Source organism: Eublepharis macularius, chromosome 1 (genome assembly GCF_028583425.1).
Source record: "Eublepharis macularius isolate TG4126 chromosome 1, MPM_Emac_v1.0, whole genome shotgun sequence".
NCBI lineage: Eukaryota > Metazoa > Chordata > Lepidosauria > Squamata > Eublepharidae > Eublepharis > Eublepharis macularius.
This window is the reverse complement of record NC_072790.1, coordinates 48719462-48741670: the sequence shown is the minus strand read 5'-3', so window position 1 is coordinate 48741670 and position 22209 is coordinate 48719462.

Here is a 22209-nt window from a genome sequence, read left to right as displayed (position 1 = left end):
CTAGGTATAACTATCTCTACAAATCTCAAACAACTAATAGAATTAAACCACGTCAAAATTATGAATCAAGTCATATTACTTAAGATAAGTGGAATAAACGCAATAACTTGGTAAGAAACTAACTTGGTGAGAAAGATTTCACTTCATAAAATCATTCATTTTACCGAAACTTCTTTTCCTCATGTGGGCAATACCATTGAAAATGCCACATAACACTCGAAAACACTGGCAAAGCACCTTAAACAAATTTCTATGACCAAAAACAACAACAACAACAACAACAACAACAACAACAACAACCAAGAATCACTTTCAATACACTCCGCCAGCATTTAAATACACTCAAACTAAAAAAATCACAAGGTGGCCTTAACTACCCTGTTTTGGAATTTTATCAAGCCTCAACTAAACTCCTAAACTCATTGCAAATATTAATTCCATCAGATTGGGTAACTATTTACAATTAGAAAACAAACAAAGCAGGATTCAAAATCTGTTTTGGAATGACAAAAAAGAACGCCCACAAGAAATCAAAAGTAATCCCTTTTTGGAGGCCATGTTAAATGTCTGGGACCAATTTAGATATAAGATCATGCTGAATTTATCCAGGTTTCCCTCATTCCTAGGACAAACTTGGTTCCCACAATCAAAACCTTTCATGAAAATTTGGCTATAAGCAGACCTAACACACCTGACAGATACAGTATCCAAAACCGGAATATTGAGCAAATCAGAATTGGAACAAAAAACTCAGCAAAAAATCCAATGGTTCACATATTTACAACTTTCCAATCTGATTAATCTAATTAATATAAAAAATACTTAATACACCTATGACTGAATTTGAATACCCTCTTGATATAGCAAAACTTATACAAAAGGGTTTAATCTTTTAACTGTACAACATACTATTAACAACAATCAAAGCCAAACCCCAAAAATATCAATTAAATTGCAAATCAGAATTCACATCAGAAAAATGGGAGAAAATCTGGTCCTCAAGCATTTTAAACTCTCGTACACTTACGACCCAAATCCAATTGTATAAAATAATACATAGGTGATCTATAACACCCCAAAAACTTTCTGTGATTTCACCAACTTACTCACCGTTCTGTTGGAAAGGCTGCGATGGAATAGGTTCATTTGCGCATTGTTTGTAGAAATGTCCCCAAATAGAAAAATTTTGGAAAGATGTATTAAAACATATAAAAGAAATTACTGGCTATATTACAGTCCACAGTCCTCTAGTTTACCCATCAGAACATCATGAGGAACCTTGCCAAAAGCTTTACTGAAATCCAGATAAACTACATCAACAGTATTCTCATGATCCAGTAAGCCTGTAACTTGGTCATGGAAGGAGAAGAGGTTGGTCTGGCAGGACCCATCGAGGACAAATCCATGCTGACTTCTGCATATCACTATGTTGTCCATCAGATGCTTGCAGACTGACGTGTTTAATATCTGTTACAATATAAATTTGGGTTAATTTGGAATTGATTTAATTGGTATACCAGTTTTCTTTGGGATTCGCCAATGTTATTCAGTATATCCGGATAAAAAATGAATCTGCAATTATTCAGTATGTAGTTTGTATACCTGATACTGAACCGCACACTCCTAGTATACTTATGGTTGGCTGCAAGTTTTTTGGGACAACTGGGCACAAGATAGCCATGGTTCCCTCCATTAGTGTGCCCCCCTCAAATCCCTGCCACATTTGCTCTTCCCTCCATTGTGTCTGTACTGTCCCTCTATAGTAGCCATCATCCTACATTGCAGCTGCACTACAGGGAATGGAATACAACATTCTAGTTCTATCGGTGCCAATGGGTCTAAGAGGAACATGAAAGATTCACTGCAATAATATGGGAGCCACTGGGCTCCTCCAGGGGGTGCCTGGAGGAGACCGCAAAGCACAATTATCTTGCTCTCTCCTTCCTCCAGTGCCTCCAGGCACTTCCTTTGAGGAGTGGGAGAGTGATCCCATGGGTCCAGATGCAGGAGAGAACCTTTGCCAGGCCAAAAAGCTTTATCAAACAGACCGTAAGCCCCGTAATATGCTCAAGAAATATTACTGTACCAATTTATATGTAATTTTAAAAGTAATATTAAAGTGCTAGTGCATAAGTATCAGTGATAGAATGATAACTGAGGTACAACAGCAGCCACTGGCCTTAATTAATAACGCTTTGTGCTGGAGGTAAAAGCTACAGTATAAAGATAATGAAAATTAATCATATATACATAACGCTCATTGGCTGGTATATTTCAAGCACATTGGCAACCTGACAATATATACAAGAATAAATAAATATATTCGAATATATACAAGAATAAATATTATATTCCAATATATACAAGAATAAATAAATATGACATACAAAATGTAAGAATCTCTTTTACAGAAATAAATATTTTCTTATACAGGCTAAGTTTTTACTGCGAGTCTTTCCTATTGGGCAAAGTGGTGGTGCCATAAAATGGGTGTAATTCTCCTGAATGGTGAAGTCTTGTTTCCCTCCAAGGTTCTTCCTTTGCATGTAACTCTTCAATAAGAGGAATATTCCTCTTCAATAAGAGGAATAAGAGGAATGTTTCACTCCAACAACCACCTTTAATTCATCTACTTCAACCCCAAAGTGTAGGGGTGATCCAATCAATCTCCACCACAAAGTGGGGGTAATCAAACATGTTCCAAAGCATCCCAACAGGATGCTAGCTACTTGTCTGTTTCATGACCACTTTCTCAGGAGATAATGTCATTCAAATATCCAGCAAGCTATATTCTCGACTGAGTTATCAAAATGCCAACAGCAACTGTCTCTCTCCCTCTCCACTGCCTGCAAAGTCAGAGCTGGGAGCCCCCCTCCCCCCTGCTCTTTGCTCCCTTGTTGTAACAAATTTGGAGCTCCACACTTGAAAGGAAGACCTGCCTATCAAGCTAAATTGGGCTTAGATTGGGGTGTCCAGGGCAACAGCAGGAGTTCAGAGAGAGTTCAGACAATCCCTGCCTAAGTTGCCAAGGGAATTGATTGCAGGTGCCAGACTGTCTGGCTTGACGAACAGCCACGAACAGCAATGAACGAGGCTTGCAACAACCACCTGTTTGTTTACAATGGGGCCTCACAAACAGCTTGTTCGCGAACAGCAGATTGGGATGTTCGTGGCTTTTTTTTGTTCGTATTGCTGTTTGTGTCCATCTCTAGTCAGCAATAGAAGGGGGCAGACAAATCTCCCTAGGGAGGGAGCTGCAAAGTTTTGGTGCCATAACCAAGAAGGCCCTTTCTTGGGTTGCTGCTGCTCTATGCAGAGGGAAGAAAAGAAAAGAGGTTTGAATGGAAGAAGGGAGACCCTAGCTTAAAGCAGGAATTTGGGAAGGCTATGAGGAACCAGTAAGCAGTAGAGCCAGCTAGCAGAAGGCTGTGATGGGATTCAGCTATGACAGAAGCTAGAAAGTAGGAATGGGAGGAAGGGGTTTGAGGTAGGCTTGCCGGGGACCTCAAATCCCTCAACAGGGGATCCCCAGATTCCTAGACACTCTTGGCGGGGGATTGGCAGAGTCAAAGGGTGCCTTGGGGTCAAAGGAGGCCCTTGTCCCAGCTGGCGTGGGCTGCTCTTGCAGCGCCTGTGGCCCGCTCTCATGCACGGGCCATGGCGGCAAGAGCGGCCAGCAAGAGCGGCTGGCGGTAGCAGCGAGAGCATCTGGCACTGGTGGCAGCAAAAGCTGCTGCCACCGGCTGCGGTGAGAGCAGCCTGCTCTTGCTGCTACTGCCCGCTCTCAGCACCGCCACTGCTGCCTGCTCTCGTGGCGCGGGAGTGTGCCCCCTGTCTGGGGGTGTGCCGTGCCACCCAGGGAGGGGGTGCCTCAGGGAGCGCACTCCCCCGCCAGCCAGGTTAGTGGGTGCAGGGGGGAAAGAGTGGGATCGGGGGTTCCCCCACCCCAGGCGGGGGAATGGCAACCCTAGTTTGAGGGAAGGTTCAAAGAAGGGAACTACAACAGGAGAAATTACATCCTACTCTGCTTGCCCTGATGAAGGGATCCTATCATCTCATGCCATTGGTGGAAGAAGGCTTGAGGATAGAAAACCAACTCAAAATGGGCCTGGCCTGCTTTCTCAGCCTACCCCAACAGGCTTGTTAGGATAAAATGGAGGGAGGAAGAATGATGTGTAAAGCCCTTTGGGTCTCCATTGGGGAGAAAAGTGTGCTATAAATATCTAAATTGATAAATATATGAGAACCAACCACATGGGTCAGGGAAATGTTGTGGTTGCGTTTGCACTTGGGAGGGAGGAAGACTGGTGTGGAAAGTAATATCATTTGTTCAAACCACATGGTTCCTATTTGTGGATGTTACCAGTGCGGTTTACAACCCAGCTAACCTGAAACAGCTCTCATGTGGCCATAATGTATGCATTTAGCTAGCAAAATACTCCATGAGCATCAGTGTCAAATAGAACATGTTAAAGTTGAATAGAATGCTAGTTTTATTTTTGTTTTCTGTATGGAAGGAGGTTGATCACATGCTTTGCTCACTAGAATAATTAAGATTGGTTTCTGGCACCTCCTATTATAAGGATTTCAGGCTGAAATTCTGGAAAACTGCTGCTAGTTAGCGTAGACAATACTGGGACAGATTGTCAAACTGGCTGACCTATAAAGCAGCTTTATATTTTCCTTCTAACTATTGTTTATTGATTTTTATTCGTCAGCTGCAGTTTGTACATTTAGCCACTAGGTGCCACTGTGTAACTCATGCTGAAACCAGAAGCCGGTCTGTTTCATTCTCGACCTTTCACAAAGGCAAAGGAATTATGGTTTCATGGTTCCATGTGAGTTGCTGATGACTAGTGTGCTGAGTACTGAATTCATGGTGATCCACGGGCTGAGTTCTTCACTGTGTGCCTAGATTGTTGTTTATGACACCATTGGCTGAATCCACGGGTGGGGGTGGGGAGGGCAAATTAAATGACAATGTCTTTGCTTAGTAATCAACATTGCTCCAAATTTAAATAACCCCGTCCTTCTATTATAATTTCTCAAACTCCTTGAACATACTCAGGACAAGCTGAATTTTTCAATCCCACTGTGAGAGTAAGTTTAGTGTAATGGTTAAAATGTTGGACTAGCGCTGGGAAATCCAGGTTTAGATTCCCACTGTACCATGAAGCTCGCTGGGGTCTATTACATACAGAGGGTTGCCCTGGGTTGAGATGGTGGCTGATTCCGCACACGTTAGATAATGCACTTTCAATGCACTTTATCAATCGTTTGAGGTGGATTTTTTGTTCCGCACACGAAAAAGTCTGTTCCAAATGATCTATAAAGAGGATTGGAAGTGCATTATCCAACGTGTGCGGAATCACTATGTGTTGAGAAATAGCCCCCTTCATTTCCCTACAGCAGCATGCGGCTTCTGTGAACTTCCCTGGTTCCCCCTTTTTTCCTCCTGCAATCCTTCCCAAACCAGCTTTGCTGCTGAGTCTTGGGGAATATTGCAGCAAATTCTAGGTGGCATCCATGTGGATGAGAAAGCCGGGATTTTCCTGGTTCTACCCACACTGATGCCATTTTGCCTGCCCTAGTCCCTATGGCGGCTATTGCCCCCCCTCCACCACTGGAGGGCTTAACAAACTGGCAATTGACGTACAGTTGTTATACTAGAGCAGGGGTGGCCAAACTTGCTTAATATAAGAGCCACACAGAATAAACGTCAGATGTTTGAGAGCCGCAAGACATGATGCATTGAAGTGATGTCAGATGAGGAAGTGAGTTTGGGGGAGTGTCCTGAAAGTGACATCACAGGAAGGGGTGGGGTTTTGGTGCAGTATGCTGGAAGTGACATCATCAGAAGGGGTGGAGCTTGGGAAGAGCCATCATCTGACTTTTCACTTGGAAGTGACATCACAAAAGTGACATCACATCCCTGCTAGGCTTCACCTCAAAGTCCCCAGAAATTTTTTGTGTCAGACTTGGCAACCCCAACATTTTTATTGAAAACATGAAAGAAATGGAAAGGATGAAGGAAGGAAAAAAGGAAAAGGGAGGGAAAGACATGGAAAGAAAGGAGGAAGGGAGGAAAGGGAGGGAGGGAAATAAACTAGACTAAAATAAAAGGTATGGCCATGGCGATACTCAGAGACCTCCGGGAGCCACATAATATGTCTAGAAGAGCCACATGTGGCTCCCGAGCCACAGTTTGACCACCCCTGTACTAGAGTATATCAGGTTTTCTGAATTTCCAGCTTCTTTTAAAAAAAAGATGTCTCTTTTGAACTCTTTGGGTTGCAGGGATCTGCTTCTCTCCTTCTATCTCAGCATTCAAAGGGGCTAGTGAGAGAGAAAAAAAGAAAGTTGGCATTTCAGAGAACCTGATAGACTGATCGTTATAACAACAGAAAACTATAACAATATGTTAATTTCTGGTTAAAAATAAATAACAAAAATACCTGATGATGCAGGGAGAAATGGCCATTGTGAGGAACTGGGCATGGAAAATGCAGGGAAACCACACAAACCCATGTTTCTGTGGAAAACAGCCAAGTGAGTTTAAGCCACTTACTCTCTGTCAGCCTAACCTACCTCACAAGGTTGTTGTGAGGGTAAAATAGGGGAAGGGAGACTGATGAATGGCCACTCTGAGCTCTTTGGAGAAAAGGTGAGAGAATAATGTACTAAACAGATTTTAAAAAATGAAGAATGTGGGGTCCAGCTTGCAGTTAAAAAAAATGGCTGCACCAAAATTGTCCATTTTATTTCGCAAGTGCATCCCAGTATCTCTGAAAACGCCTTTGTATTAAGACGAACGCTTTCCAAGATCTTTTCAGTTCCTTTAACTGTGATTTGTTTCTATTTGTACCAACTCTCAATGATGTAATTGGAGTGTATTTATCTGGACTTTGTTTTCATTTGCCAATCGGTCTCACTTTTCTTCTTCAACATCAGGCTCAGTGTATGGTAGTAGCTACTGCTCATGGGTTAGTCCTGCTTTGAGAATCTCACCTAATCCATGAGCTGCTTCCGTCTCCAGTCTGCAAGAGGAAGACAATAAATAATACTGACATTATTATACTCAGTAAATCTGTGATTAAACTACAGGACGGCTTATGTTTCCCCACAGAAACTAAGGAGGAAACTTTAAGCACAAATACGTATGTATTATTCTGACTTGTCTTTGAAGCTATTGCCCTTCTTTCCAAGAACTGATAAATTAATGGGCAGTCAGCGGTAAGATCTGTTCCCCCCCCCCCCCCGTGTTCCTTGCTTCCCACTTCTGCAAACCTGGTAGGAAGCAATTTCAAGACCACCGCCCCCAATTAATTTTTCAGGGCAACCATGGTTCTTGTCACACCTCTCCTTTGCCTCATTGTATAACCCCTGTACAAAGTATGAAAACTTTGACTATTTTGCTATGATTGCAGTTTATACTTAGACATCATTATACCTTGCTTTCCTCACCAAAGGGACTCAAAGCTGCTGACTTCATTCTCATCTTCTCCATTTTATCCTAACAACAACCCTGTTAGGTAGGTTAGGTTGTGAGTGTGACTGGCTGAGGGTTAGCCTGCAAGCTTCCATGGCATAGTGGGGATTCAAACTTCAGTCTCCCAATCCTAGTCTAACCTTCTAATCACGATGCCACACTGGCTTTCAATGTGCTTCCGATACTTGCTTTTGTAATGCCAGTCTATGCTTACAATCAATGGGACTATCCAGTTTCCTCTACTATTTTCTTATTTGCATCTACTACAGATAACAGCAACAGCAACAGCAACAGCAACAACATTCGATTTGTATACCACCCTTCAGGATGACTTAACACCCACTCAGAGCGGTTTACAAAGTATGTTATAATTATCCCCACAACAAAACACCCTGTGAGGTGGGTGGGCCTGAGAGAGCTCCGCAGAGCTGTGACTGACCCAAGGTCACCCAGCTGGCTTTAAGTGGAGTAGTGGGGAATCAAACCCGGTTCTCCAGATTAGAGTCCTGTGCTCTTAACCACTACACCAAACTGGCAGATGGTGTGTATGTGTGTGTGTGTGTTGGGGAAGGAAGTTATGCACCCTTTTTGGTGGTTTCCAGAAGATGGTGCCCTGCTGCTAGGAAACGGTCCTGAAAACAGCAGTAATTCCAGTTCCCTGGCAGAATGTCTGCAGAATGCTTTGTGTCTGTCAGCACATTCCTGGAAGGTCACAGTAAATGATGAATGCTCGTGTGTAGGAGCGGGAGATATTTTTTTTCCATGAGTTGCATCACTCGGCAGCTCCTTGGCTTCATTCACTCAATTCCTGCGGTTATAAACCTTTCCCAATTGTTATTCGGCTGCTTCCTCCACAGGCCTTCTGTGGCCAAGGCAGGATATTCATGACTGAGTGGCCTCGGGAAGCTGGAGAAGTTCCAGCTACTTTCCACAGAGACGTTGCTCACTTCCCTCCCTCCCTCCCCACCCCTCCCCTGAAGGACTGAAATATCCTGTGGTTCTGGCTGGTGCTCTCCTTCCCTCCGGATACGTCGCCACCGAAAAGCATATGCATCACCATGTGATACCCAGGGCTCTTTCAGCAGGGCTAATTATGACAGGGGCTTTATTTAGACAGAGACGAGTTCAGCAGCTTGCTGTGAAGTCCGGGAGTTCACTTGACTGTGTCTGGTTCCAAAATGGAAAGAGAATGCTTCCTCTGGCAGGCACCACGGCATATGTTGCCACTGAGCTTCACATATGTTTTGCAAAAATATTTAAATTGAGCGAACGGCCGCTTCAACTTTTGAATGTCATTGCCCTGGTTGTTGACTACCCTGTGAGGTAGATGAGGCTAAGAGTGGGAAACTGGCCCAAAGTTACCCAGTAAGCCTTTATGGTAGAGTGAGAATTTGAACTTGGTTCTCCTAGATCCTAGCTGGATATTATAACCACTACACCATGCTATGAGCTTTTATGAGTCACAGTTCGTTTCAAATGTGTGAAGAAAACATAACGCCGGCGATCCTTATGGAGAAAATAATAGAAGGTGAGGAGGAGCTGAACTAGAGAGAGGTTTGCTGTGAATCTCATCAGAAGTCTTTCTAGTGTAATTCTTTGTGTAAGGGATTGGAATGGAATTAGTCATTACACATAACGGATGACGAAAGAGGTCAGAGAGGTCGCAACTAAACAAAATAATGAAGTAGGATAAATACAACAGACCAGGAAGAACTTTTCTAAGTTTAAGAAAATCAGCTGATAACAGTACAAGTTTATAGTATGATAAAATATGTTAAGAACAGCCAATTAAGGTTTCTAAAAAAGTGTGTCCTGTAGTACTATTAGAACTATTAGAAACTGTAGTAAAATCCAAGTCTTTGTTTAAGCCAGTTTGGTGTAGTGGTTAAGAGGGTGGGACTCTAATCTGGAGAGCCAGGTTTGATTCCCCACTCCTCCTCTTGAAGCCAGCTGGGTGACCTTGGGTCAGTCGCAGCTCTTTCAGAGCTCTCTCAGCCCCACCCACCTCACAGGGTGTTTTGTTGTGGGGATAATAATGACATACTTTGTAAACCGCTCTGAGTGGGCATTAAGTTGTCCTGAAGGGCGGTATATAAATCAAATGTTGTTGTTGTTGTTGTTATTATAAGCCACGATGTCAGGTAGCGATTCAGCACTTTCCCAATTGTATATTCCCTTTTAAGTGTTTTTTGTGGAACAGTGACTTTCAGATCTATAGCATTGTCTGAGAAGATTGAAAGGTTCCCCCACTGGTTTCTGAAAGATGTGGTTTGTTTTTTCAGATTTGTGTTCATTGAGTCTCTCGTGCAGAGACTGGCCCGTCTTTCCGGTGTAAGTAGTAGAAGGACATTGTTGGCATGTGATGGTGTATATTAAATTATATTAATATATTAAATTAAATTAAATTTCTCTGTCTCTGCCTTCAAATAACCTAAACAATTTTATAACGGTGGTAAGATCACTTGTGTAAATCATAGCAGGGTTATAGTCGACAACATGCAGTGAAGGCCAGTACCGTATGGAAATATGGGTTGGAAAAAAATAAGGAGGAAGCTCAGCTACGTTCCAAAATATCAGACTTTATTTTACATTATATGATCTGTGTTGGATTATCTGGTGCATGATACGGCTTGCAGTTGAGGGTACTTTTAATAAAATTGGACCCAGATGGATCAGACATGGGGAACATTGACCTAATATCTGACCTGGTGGTTATTTTGCTGCCCTTCCCCTCATACTAACATGCTATATAAAATCAGCCTCTGGGGTTACTCTGTACAAGGTTGATCATGGAAAGATGTATTAAGAAAAAAGACTTGTAGCCAACAAGCTATCATCAGGGCAGGCATAACCACAGATTAAATGACAAGTGCATAGGTGGATGGGAGAGATTAGTTCAGGGCCTCAGATTATGAAGAAAGGGCCTCTAAATAAGAAATGTAAAATGTCAATGTTACAATACCCCACCCTCCATACTATGGGGATTCAGTATGCCTTAATTCAGCCCTACACGAATGGCTTCTTACAAAGCCAATAATATTTATTTGCTTCTGCAGATAATTTATTTGCTGTTTCTCCTGATGAGTGCTGGAGCTGGTCTGCAACAAATTTTCATAAATACAACACAGGAACCAATTTTGCAGGAAGAACTCCACCCAAAGGCCCAGGCGAATATCAACCACTCTGACTCAACTCCTCATTTCCAAGGGGTTGTATTGGCATGGCTGAAATCCCCTCGAGCAGCTTGTGGAGATGCTCGGAGCAAAATGCCGCCCATGTGGTTGCGTTTCTTTGGGCCACCCACATGGCTGGCTGCATATATGTAAAGGATACCAATACATTTCCAAGAAAATCTATTTGCAGGAGGTTAGAAGCATGCGCTCTTTCTTTACCTCTCCCCTGCAAATTAGATCCAAGTATTTGTTTCTGTTGACCAGTCTGTTCTTGGCATGAAGACCTTTTGCCTCATATTATAGCAGTGAAGTACAGTAAATTGTCTACCCTATTCATGACCAAATATCAGCTTTACTGAGTGCATTCAAGGAACTGTGAGATAATGAGAAACATATTGTTTAACTCAGGAATGTGGTTCTTTCATCAAGTATCTTTCAAAATTACCACATTATTTGCCTTCCGGACTACTTGTAAATTACTTAATGCCTCTGGCTGATGTAACCATGACCTATTATTCATTCAGACAACATTCTAATAAGTAAGAAAATAGAGAAAAATCCTAAAGTGGAAAAGGCGAAGAATTCACATTGTCAAGATGCCATCAAACCAATTGTTTGTGTGTATCATCTCTGGAAGAGCTTTAGTTTCCCTAACTTAAGTCTGTGTCAAAAATACACATTTGAGATGCCTCCCAGCTTTACCCTGCCAAATATAACTTGTCCAAGACCTAACTAAAAACATATGACATGCATCCTGTTTACACTTCCATAATTATAATAATTTCAAACTCTGCGTAAGAATTATGAAACAGTCTTTCCATTTTGAAACTTTAAACAGTATCTGCACAGAATTCTGTTTGCCAGCCGTCGTTATTTACTGAACCCCTACTGGGCAAATTGTACCGTGTATTCCTTTAATAGAGCTAGACTAGGGACAAATGAAGAACCGGGATCGGAAGTCCAGATCAAATGGGATTGGTGCCAAGTAGGGGAAGGGCCACTGCTCACTGGTAAAACATACGCTTTTCATTTATCATTCGAGCTGTTGTCGACGTTCAGAACTGCTTTATCTGGCTCACAAGTATGTCCAGCTTTTAATGCTCATCAGCATTACAAATTGAGCAGCATTTCCCCTCAAAGTTCTTCTCTTGCTCTGAACGCCAAATGAGATCCCAAGCACTGGGCATCCAGCCGCCCCATTTGGCAGGCACAGGCACAAACGTTCTTGAACGCTAAGCCCTTGCCCATATTAAAACTCTTGTTGATTGCTCTGAACTGTGATTAGACCATTCAAGCAAATAGCCTTTTGCTAGGTGAGTATTGTCTTGATTTAGGATGTCTCTTGCAAACATTTTATGTGGGTGATGTACCCCATCCAGCCATGTTTTGTTCTTGGAGATGCTTATTTTTAATTGGCGGGAGGTTGTATTGCCTAGCTTTCTGCCATGACCAGTGCAGGGTGGTTGCAACACCACAATTAAGGTATGTGCAAAGAGGGGCATCCAGATGTACCAACATGATTGAGCTTGGAAAGAATTTTCAGCTCTGAAGTAGCATGGCTGAGCAACTATCCAAGGAGTTGCTGCAAGTCAGTGTTAAGAGGTCAGCCGTATGGTTTGTTTTCTTCCCAGATCCTCCCTGGGTTAGCATGACATGTGAGCTTGCTGAGAATTCACTTTGCAGGTGTATGGGCCCAATTTAGATTGGGACCATGGTTTGTGAAGAACTGCATCTTTACCCCTCCCATTATGGCTGTCTTTCAAACCTGAAATGGCCTCAGAGGGTGACTTGTTGTCCTGTTAAGGGATTCATAGGTATTGGTGAGCTACTCAAAGATTTCCTTGGTGGGGTAAATAGCATTCCTCCTGGGGCTGTTTTGGGTTGAGAAACATCACAGGGAGACTCAGATCGAACCCCCTGCGTCTGGGAATTGAGTTTTTACTAGAAAACTCACAAACACATGTCTGAGGGACAGTCCTTGTGGTGGACCCAAACCTAATACAAGGACTTTACACTATGTAGTTATTCATAAGAAAACAGCTCAACAAAACCAGAATGATATCACCGGATGACATGCTACAAGATAAGCCCAAACAAACCAACAGCAGAACTCCACTGGTAGTCACATACAGTTCCCAGCTCAAACCAGTTTGCAATAAAACAAAATGCCAACTCTGTCCTCATATTTACTCCAATAACATCATCACTGGACTTAACTGCCCCAGTTATACCATCTCAGGTTTGTTTACTTGTTCACCTACCAATGTCTTATTTGCTATCAGTTGTCTGCAATGCCCTTCTACTCTCTACACTGGACAAACAAGTCAGGCCCTATGCAAAAGAGTAAATGGACTTAGATCTGACATAAAAAATCACAATGTTTAAAAACCTGTTTAATGTGGTGGATCCATTGCCTTAGATGTACCAATGCTCCAAAGGCTGCAATCGATAAAGCTGTGGCCCATTTTCATCCAATGATGGTGTGTTGTGTATTCTTTGCCTGGGTACAAGCCTTACTATTAGCCTCTCTTTGTGTGTTATGTGCTGTCAAGTTGCCTTTGACCTATAATGACCCTATGAGTGGAAGACCTCCAAAATGCCCTATTATTAACATACTTGCTCTGATCTTGCAAACTGGCTTCTTTTATTGAGTCAAGCCATCTCATTTTGGATCTTCTTCTTTTCCTACTACCTTCAGCTTTTCCTGGTATACTATTAAGTTATATGGATGCAAATGCTATCTCCCAAACTTCGTTCTTGCTGCTTGGCAGAGATGTAACTGCAAGTTTCCTAAAGATGCAGTTAAATTCCTGGGATTTACACAGAAAAGGAAACATCCATTATGCAGTATACTCAAAAGCATATGGCATGCATTGCTGTTACTAGTATAGTAGCCACTAGCATGGATATGCGTGGGTCATCCCATGCTTTTATAACAATAACCTGACTTTTCTTTGGAGTTAATCTTGGCTGACTGAAAAAAATTGAAAGGTCACCTTCCACCCTTATGAGTGCAGGTCTTGCAAAATGGAAATGACCAATGTGTCAGGTCCAGTGTATATTTGAACTGTACTGACTCCATTTTCTAATGTTTCTAGTGTCTAAGTGCTTTCCCCGCAGGTGCACCAGTTCCCAGGCAGCTTTCCCACCGGAGGAGACTGTTTTGTCTAATACCGTTCCACCAGGCATTGGCCTTGACGGAGAGCAGCTTCCCAAGACTGAAAGATGTTGTTTTGAGAACTGTGGGGGGAGGCTGATGCAGATGGGAACTGTTACTCTGTACCTCATGCTTTGCCCTTCATTGGTAACAATGACTGTGTACCATCCTGAGTCTCCTATTCAGGACAGTGGACTATAATGGACCTTTTCTGCAGTAAAGTTTCCTTGTTCAATCAATGGACTCTTGTTTGCTTTTGAAAGGGAACCTGTAGGAAGAGCCTTATCTAGCCACAAGCTGACATTTTGTTACCAAATCATGCCTGAGTCGGGCCCAGCGGAGTCCAAGGGAGTCCCGGACAAGGATCCCTTGTTTGATCCGTATGCGTCCCCCGACAGTCGAACAGCGCAACCTCAAGAATCTCAAGAACAGGTGTCGGTCGGGGCCGGAGCTTCGACTTCTACACCGCCTGTCATCGACCTCGGCAGTGAGGGGACCAGGCCGACGGCAGCCGCTCTCCCCTTGATCTCGTTACCCACCCCGTCGGAGTGGGGAGCCAGACCCCGAGAAACGCGAGAGCGCCGGGCCGGAGGACTACATCCTAGAGTTTCGATGGACGGGCGCCGAAGCCTAGGGACTGTCCCTGAGCTGGATAGCAGCCAACCGTGGCTGTTTTGGAACAGGACGACCGAACAGACGGACGGGAATACATCCCGCCGCGGCGCCCTGAGTTGGGATTATTCGGAACTTGCGCCATGGAAAGAGCCAACGGAAGTTCCTGAACAAAGTTGGGTGCAGATGCAAAGTCGCACCCATGCTGTAGATTCCGGCATCTCGGCAGTGACGGGTCTAGCCAAAGGAATTCTAGCAGCGAGATCGAGAGTCGATCAAGGAGACCCTCCGCCTTGGGGGCCGTGTTCCCCGGTGAGTACAACCGAGGGAGGTTCCGCTACGGAGCAACCGGGTCCAAGCCGAATGCAACAGTTGGAAGCTAGACTGATTGATATGGAGGAAAGTTTGGCTCATGCCATTCACCTAATCTCAGCGATGGGGGCAGGAGAGAGGCTTTCACCTGAAGAAATGGCTGTACAAATAGCCACCCTCCAAAGCGTTATGTCCTATCCAGTGGAGGACATTGGAGAACCGGGGGAAACGCCCGAGGAACCCCCTAGATTAGACGAAATTCCGCCTAGCGGGGATACTCCAGCTGAGGCACCCGGAGAGACTCCAACGGAAACCCCTAAAACGGACGGGGATACACCTTCCGAGGAGACTCCAGCTGAGCTGCCTGGAGAGGGGGAAGAAGGGCCAACCCGTCCAACCGAGACGATGGTGATACCCCCTCCTGCTTCTCCAACGACGGTTCGGCCGACTCAGACGGAAGAGCCTCCGGCTCCTCCTGGGGAGGAATTGCCGCAACAACCGCGAGAAGCAGTCCCCATTCAACTAGCCCCGAGGGACGGCCTACCGGCACCTCAAGATCAGCCTCTGCTTCCCAGGATCACGACGCCGGGAGGGGCAAGCCCGCGCGGCCCACCACCTATCAGACCTTCGCCGCTGCGGCCCCTTCCGCTTCGACCGCAATTAACCCCGTTGCAGCAACCGATACGTTTGCCACTTGATCAACCCGTGTTACCACCTCCGAACCAACCGGTCGGACCTACACCACTACGACCCCACCAACCCACCCCTCAGCGGCCGGTCCTTACTCAACCGCAACGGCCACCTCCACCTCAACCGCTACTACCAGCACCTCCGGTATTGCCACCACCAGCCCGACCAAGATTGCAGCCGCCTGCCAGACCACGGCTGCAGCCACCGGCCCAGCCGAGGGCACCACCGCCGGCCCAGCCGAGGGCGCCACCGCCAGCCCAGCCGAGGCCGCCACCCCCGGCTCAGCCGGTGATGCCACCGCCAGCGCAACCAGCGCCGCTACCACAACCGGGTCCCCCCGTACCTCAAATGCCATTAATGCTTCCGATGGACTTCTACCCAGCACCGGCTCCGAGGCAAGACCTCCCGATGGGCTGGGTGAAACTGGAAGCTACTTTTGATGGGGATCCCTCCAAACTGGGATTTTTCCTAGTGCAAGTCGTGCAATTCTTCAATCGGTGGGGATACCTCTTCGGCAGCGAGGCCAGTCAAATTGAACATCTCGGCTCCCGCTTACAAGGCAAAGCAGCGGACTGGTATGTAGGACTATACAATATCGGGGCCCCGGAACTCAATACTCTCCAGGGGTTGGTGGATGCTATTCGAGCGCAATATGAAGACCCCTTAGAGGAAACCAGGGCCCGAACAGAATTGCAAGCCATTAAACAGGGCAGCATGTCGGCGAGAGACTATATCACGAAATTCCGACAATTGGCTGCCAAATGCCCTAGGTGTGAGGAGTCCACCAAAATCATTCTGTTCAAGCAAGGGCTAAACCCGAGACTTCTGGATAGAGCCCTTATGCAGGACAATCCCCCTACGTTGCTAGGTTGGATCCAACTTGCATGCGAAGTTGAGAATCGCATTTTGGAAGTCCGTTTGGTTGAACAACAACAACAAACGGGACAAAGAAGACCCTTGACTTTACAGAAGGGAGGACGGGGAGCTGGGTATGCCACCCGTGGAGCGAGAGATGCTAGATGGCAACAAGGGCTGTGTTTGCAATGCGGACAAGCCGGTCACTTTGCAGCACAATGCCCCTACCGGCCTGTGCAAAGACCTCCGCTTCAACTACGGCGTCCAACCCTTGCTCCATTTCCTACTCTCCAACGCCCGATTCCCGCGCCACGCGCGATCAGAGGCCGCGGCGCGTCTCAAAGGCCCGCCTCAGAGAGAGGACTGGAAGCGGAAGAAGTTATGGAATACGACCCCGCTTCCCCAAACGCAGAAGTCAATCCAGAAAGCCCCCAGTCGGGAAACGAGATGGATCTGTCGTAAAAGGGCCCAAACGACAGATCCGCCCCAAGCCCGTCCCTGCACGGGACCGGCCACCTGGGTCCATCTTATTCATGCCAGTGACTTTACTTAACCCGGAGAGGAAGATGCACATCCGAGTGCAAGCCCTCATCGACTCGGGTTGCTCGAGAGACATTATCGCCCCGGCCCTAGTCAACGGACTAGTTCTACCAACTCGTGAATTGCAAAACCCAGTGATTTTTGAACAAATGGATGGCACCAATATGAACCCTGTTACCACTGAAACCATCCCAATAATCACCGGCATGGGCCAACACTGGGAGAAAAGGTCTTTTGTCATCAGCGCCACTGCCAAATACCCGTTAATTTTAGGCAGCAAGTGGCTCTGTGATCACAATCCCTACATAAATTGGGCAGAGGGGTGCATCACCTTCACTCACTCCAACTGTAAAAACCATCGCTGGAACCAAAACTGGGGTAGCGATCCAACTCACACCGAGAAGGCACTTCTCACCCAAGAAGAAATAAACCAAATTCCCGAACCATACTGGCCCTTTCTGAATGCCTTCTCCGAAGAAGAAGCTGACACTCTACCCCCACACCGACGAACTGACTGCGCGGTGGAAATCGTACCTGGAGCCTCATTGCCAAAAGGATGACTCTACCCCATGAGTCTCCATGAACGAGAGGAGCTCCGAAAATTCATTGACACCAATCTTCAAAGAGGATTCATCCGTCCAGCCAATAGCCCCCATGCCGCTCCGGTACTCTTCGTGAAGAAAAAAGATGGGGGACTTCGACTGTGCACGGACTTTAGAGGACTTAATGCTGTGTCTACCAACAACGCCTATCCCATCCCACTCATCCGAGATCTTCTCAACGTCGTGGCCCAAGGTAAGATCTTTACAAAATTAGACTTAAAAGATGCTTACTTCCATGTCCGTATCAAAGCAGGGGATGAGTGGAAAACCGCATTTAATACACCCCTCGGACAGTATGAATATTTAGTTATGCCCTTTGGATTGGCGGGAGCCCCGTCGGTATTCATGTCCATGATAAATGAAGTTCTACACGACTTCCTCTATAAAGGTGTAGTGGTGTACCTTGATGATGTATTAATTTATTCAGACTCGGAAGAGGAACACGTTCAAATGGTGCAAAAAGTCCTGTCCACTTTGATGAACAATAAACTTCCCATTAAGCTGTCCAAATGTGAATTCCACAAAACGGAGCTCACTTACCTTGGGTACTGTATCTCCCAAGAGGGGTTAAAAATGGATCCAGCCAAAATACAAGCGATCCAAGAATGGCAAACTCCCACCACCCGCAAAGACGTGCAGTCCTTCCTGGGCTTTGCCAACTTCTATAGAGACTTTATAGCAAACTTTGCTCAAATCACGCTCCCCTTAACCGAATTGTTAAGGACAAAAAATAAAGGGGACCAGGCTAAAAAACCCTCCTCCAAAATACAGTGGACATCCGATTGCCAAATTGCTTTCGAATGCCTAAAAGAACAATTTGTAACGGAACCCATCCTCTGCCACCCCAACGAAAATTACCCTTTCATAGTGCAAGTCGACGCCAGCGATACGGCGATAGGAGGGGTATTATTGCAGAAGGGGGAGGATGGGAGACTACGGCCTTGTGCATTCCTGTCAAGAAAATTTTCAGAAGCAGAAAGGAATTGGAATGTGTGGGAGAAGGAAGCTTTTGCAGTGAAAGCGGCCCTCACTAACTGGAGACATTGGCTGGAGGGGGCGCGATATCCCTTCGAGGTCTGGACAGATCATAAAAATTTGGAGGCCCTTCGCAGCCCTCGCAGACTGAACGCCAAACAATTGCGATGGGCAGAATTCTTTTCCAAATTCAACTTCACTTTAAATTACCTCCCGGGCAAAACTAACTTTCTTGCAGACGCCCTATCGCGCATGCCCCAATACAAGAGCAAACGGGAGGAGACTGTAGACACGGTCTTCTCCCCTACGCAATTGGGAGGCGTGGTAACTACACGCAGCCGCGCAAGACAGCCCCTCCCGCATAACCAGGAGTGGAAATCGAAACTTAAAGCTGAAGTGGAAAAGGAGGGGAGTAGAGCGCCTAAAAGCAAACTGGCTCAATCCCCACAGGGGGACTGGCTAGCTGGAAGCAAATTTTATGTCCCAGACAGCCTCCGACGGGAGGTATTACAACGATGTCACGATGCCCCCACTGCGGGTCATTATGGGTATCTGAAAACGTTGCATCTAATACAACGGCAATTCTGGTGGCCGGGCATGCGCAAAGACATTTCCCAATACGTTAGCTCCTGCCCCATTTGCCTCAGCGCCAAAACCCGGAAAGGGAAACCTCCAGGCCTCCTACAACCATTGGAGACGCCTGACAGACCGTGGGAAATAATATCTATGGACTTTATCACTGATTTACCCCTTTCAAAAGGACATAATTGCATTTTAGTCGTGGTAGATCTGTTCTCCAAACAAGCTCATTTTATTCCATGTACTGCTATACCTACTGCTCGAAAACTGGCAGATTTATTCTTAAAACACATCGTAAAATTACATTCTTTTCCGTCCAAGGTGATTTCGGACCGCGGCGGACAGTTCGTTGCCAACTTCTGGCGGGAGCTTTTGCGAATGTTGAATATTGAGCAGGGAATCAGTTCAAGCCACCACCCACAAACCGACGGACAATCCGAAAAAACTAATCAAATTTTAGAACAGTTCCTTCATTGCTACATTAATTTCCAACAAGATAATTGGGTGGACCTTCTTCCTTTAGCTGAGTTCTCATACAACAACAGTGTGCATGCTTCCACTGGGGAGGCCCCTTTCAAAATTGTATATGGAGCTCACTTCAATCCCTTCCCGTTGGACACTCCCCCCCGCCATTCCTCTAATTTGCCTGATGTATCTTCCTGGTGGGGGGAGGCCAAGCAGCAATGGACTCTCATTAAAAAACACCTCGAGAAAGCCAAACTGGATTACAAAAAGTACGCAGATCGCCATCGTGTGGCCGAATGAGATTTACAACCTGGAGATCATGTTTATATTTCCACCAAAAACCTGAAATTAGCTCAAACGAGCCGCAAACTAGCATTGAAGTTCCTTGGGCCTTTCCCTGTCCGCAAAGTAATTAATAAAGTGACTGTTGCTGTAAATCTACCCAAGAACTTGCGCCACGTTCATGATACATTTCATGTCAGTCTCCTTAAAAGAGCACCCACCGACGACAAGTGGCACATCAAAGCTCCACCCATTCCTACTTTGATAGACGACCAAGTACACTACGAAGTGCAACAAATTTTGGACTCTAAGATCAAACGGAATCAGCTTTTTTACCTCATTAGGTGGAAGGACTTTGATTCTGGTTATGATGAGTGGGTGAACTCTGTACATGTTCATGCTCCTAGATTGACCAAAGCTTTTCATACTCGTTACCCATATAAGCCAGGGGGGGATCTATTTTAAGGGGGGCAGGATGTCAGGTCCAGTGTATATTTGAACTGTACTGACTCCATTTTCTAATGTTTCTAGTGTCTAAGTGCTTTCCCCGCAGGTGCACCAGTTCCCAGGCAGCTTTCCCACCGGAGGAGACTGTTTTGTCTAATACCGTTCCACCAGGCATTGGCCTTGACGGAGAGCAGCTTCCCAAGACTGAAAGATGTTGTTTTGAGAACTGTGGGGGGAGGCTGATGCAGATGGGAACTGTTACTCTGTACCTCATGCTTTGCCCTTCATTGGTAACAATGACTGTGTACCATCCTGAGTCTCCTATTCAGGACAGTGGACTATAATGGACCTTTTCTGCAGTAAAGTTTCCTTGTTCAATCAATGGACTCTTGTTTGCTTTTGAAAGGGAACCTGTAGGAAGAGCCTTATCTAGCCACAAGCTGACACAATGTGCGTGTTTTTTAAAAAAAAAGCTACGTATTGAAGTGCTGCTAGATTTTTAGCATCCACCCCATTTAGCTTAGTTTTAGAGCATACTCACATTAAATAACTGAAGCATGCAGGGATATCTGATGGTGAACTCTATACCTTATATCCTACCGCTCCACTCTGAGCACAGTTTGAAGGCATCATCCAATTTAAGAGGCTCTTCCTCCCAAAGAAGAACCCGGGGAAGGCTCCTTAGGCTGCAGAAATGTAATAACATGCTCATTCTCATACCATATGTGGCTTGGGTGGCTTTTTGGCGATCTGGAGATACTTGCTTCTTGGAGTTATGTTGTCCTTTAAACTAATAATACATCCGTTCTGTAAACAGTAGGGAATTTTGAAGTGCTTCATCAAGAAAACAAAAGAATATGTGCTTCAGAATAGTCCCTGAATAGAAACAGCTTAAAAAGGGGTCGGCGCAGTACGTCTTAGCATCAACCTTAATTGTTAGAGTGTTGGACTAGGATTTGGGAGACACTGGGTTGATACTATGAGTGACTGCACCATTTTTTTTTAAAGCTAATCCTCACTCTGCCATGGAAGCTTGCTGGGTGTCTTCAGGCAGTCACACACTCTCAAACTTACAGGGTTGTTGTGAGAATAAAATGAAGAAAGGGAGAATCTTGTTAGTCACTTCAGTTCCCCATTGTGGAGAAAAGTGAATATAAATGAAAGAAGTCAATACCGTAGCATCGTGTGGCCAAGAAACAACTTTGGGTGGAGCTATGCAACTGAATTATGGGAGCCATGCAGTCAGCAGCTGGTATGGTTCTCAGTGCACTATGTTCTTTTAGACAAAGTAAATGGTTCGTCGTCATTTGGATCTAGATGACAGAGCCAATGTGGTTCAAAGCTCTACTCAGCCATATTGATCATTGAGTGAACTTGACCACGCAGTGCTCGCCAAGCTTATCTTCCAGGGTTGTTATTAGCATAAAATAAGAAGGGGAGAGCCATGTAAGCTGCCCTAAATTCTCTGGAGGAAGGCTGGGATAATAACATGATCGAGAACAAAACTTAATTGTCAGCTCAAACACTTGAGTCAATACAGGAAGATTGAGACCCAGCCCCAGCAGTGATCTTGAAATCTAAACTATACTTTCCTATAAATATGTAGCTACCATTCACTCCAGTGAGGAAAAGCGAAGCATTGCCCTTAGAAACAACATAGTGGTACGCACAAAATTTTGACTTTGGGTGACCTGGCTTCCATTCACAGGGAGGGTGCAATTTGTGGCTCTGCGACATTACCCCGTTCTTATAGATTGGGCAGATATCATCTGGTGAATATGCCGAACACAAGCACAACAGAGCATTTTGCTTGGCTTGCTGGACCAGTCCTTCACCCAAGGGAACATGGAGAGTCCCTGAGGTATTGGCAGTGCTGCTGGGGCTCAGAGTGTGCCCAGGGCATCTGGCCAAGTACAACCCTTGCCCCCTCTCCCCTTTTTCTTTATTGGCACACCAACATTCTAACAGGTTGACACTTTTTGGCATCCAGGCGAAAAAGGTTGCCTTTTTGTGGGGTTGCCATCAAGTTGC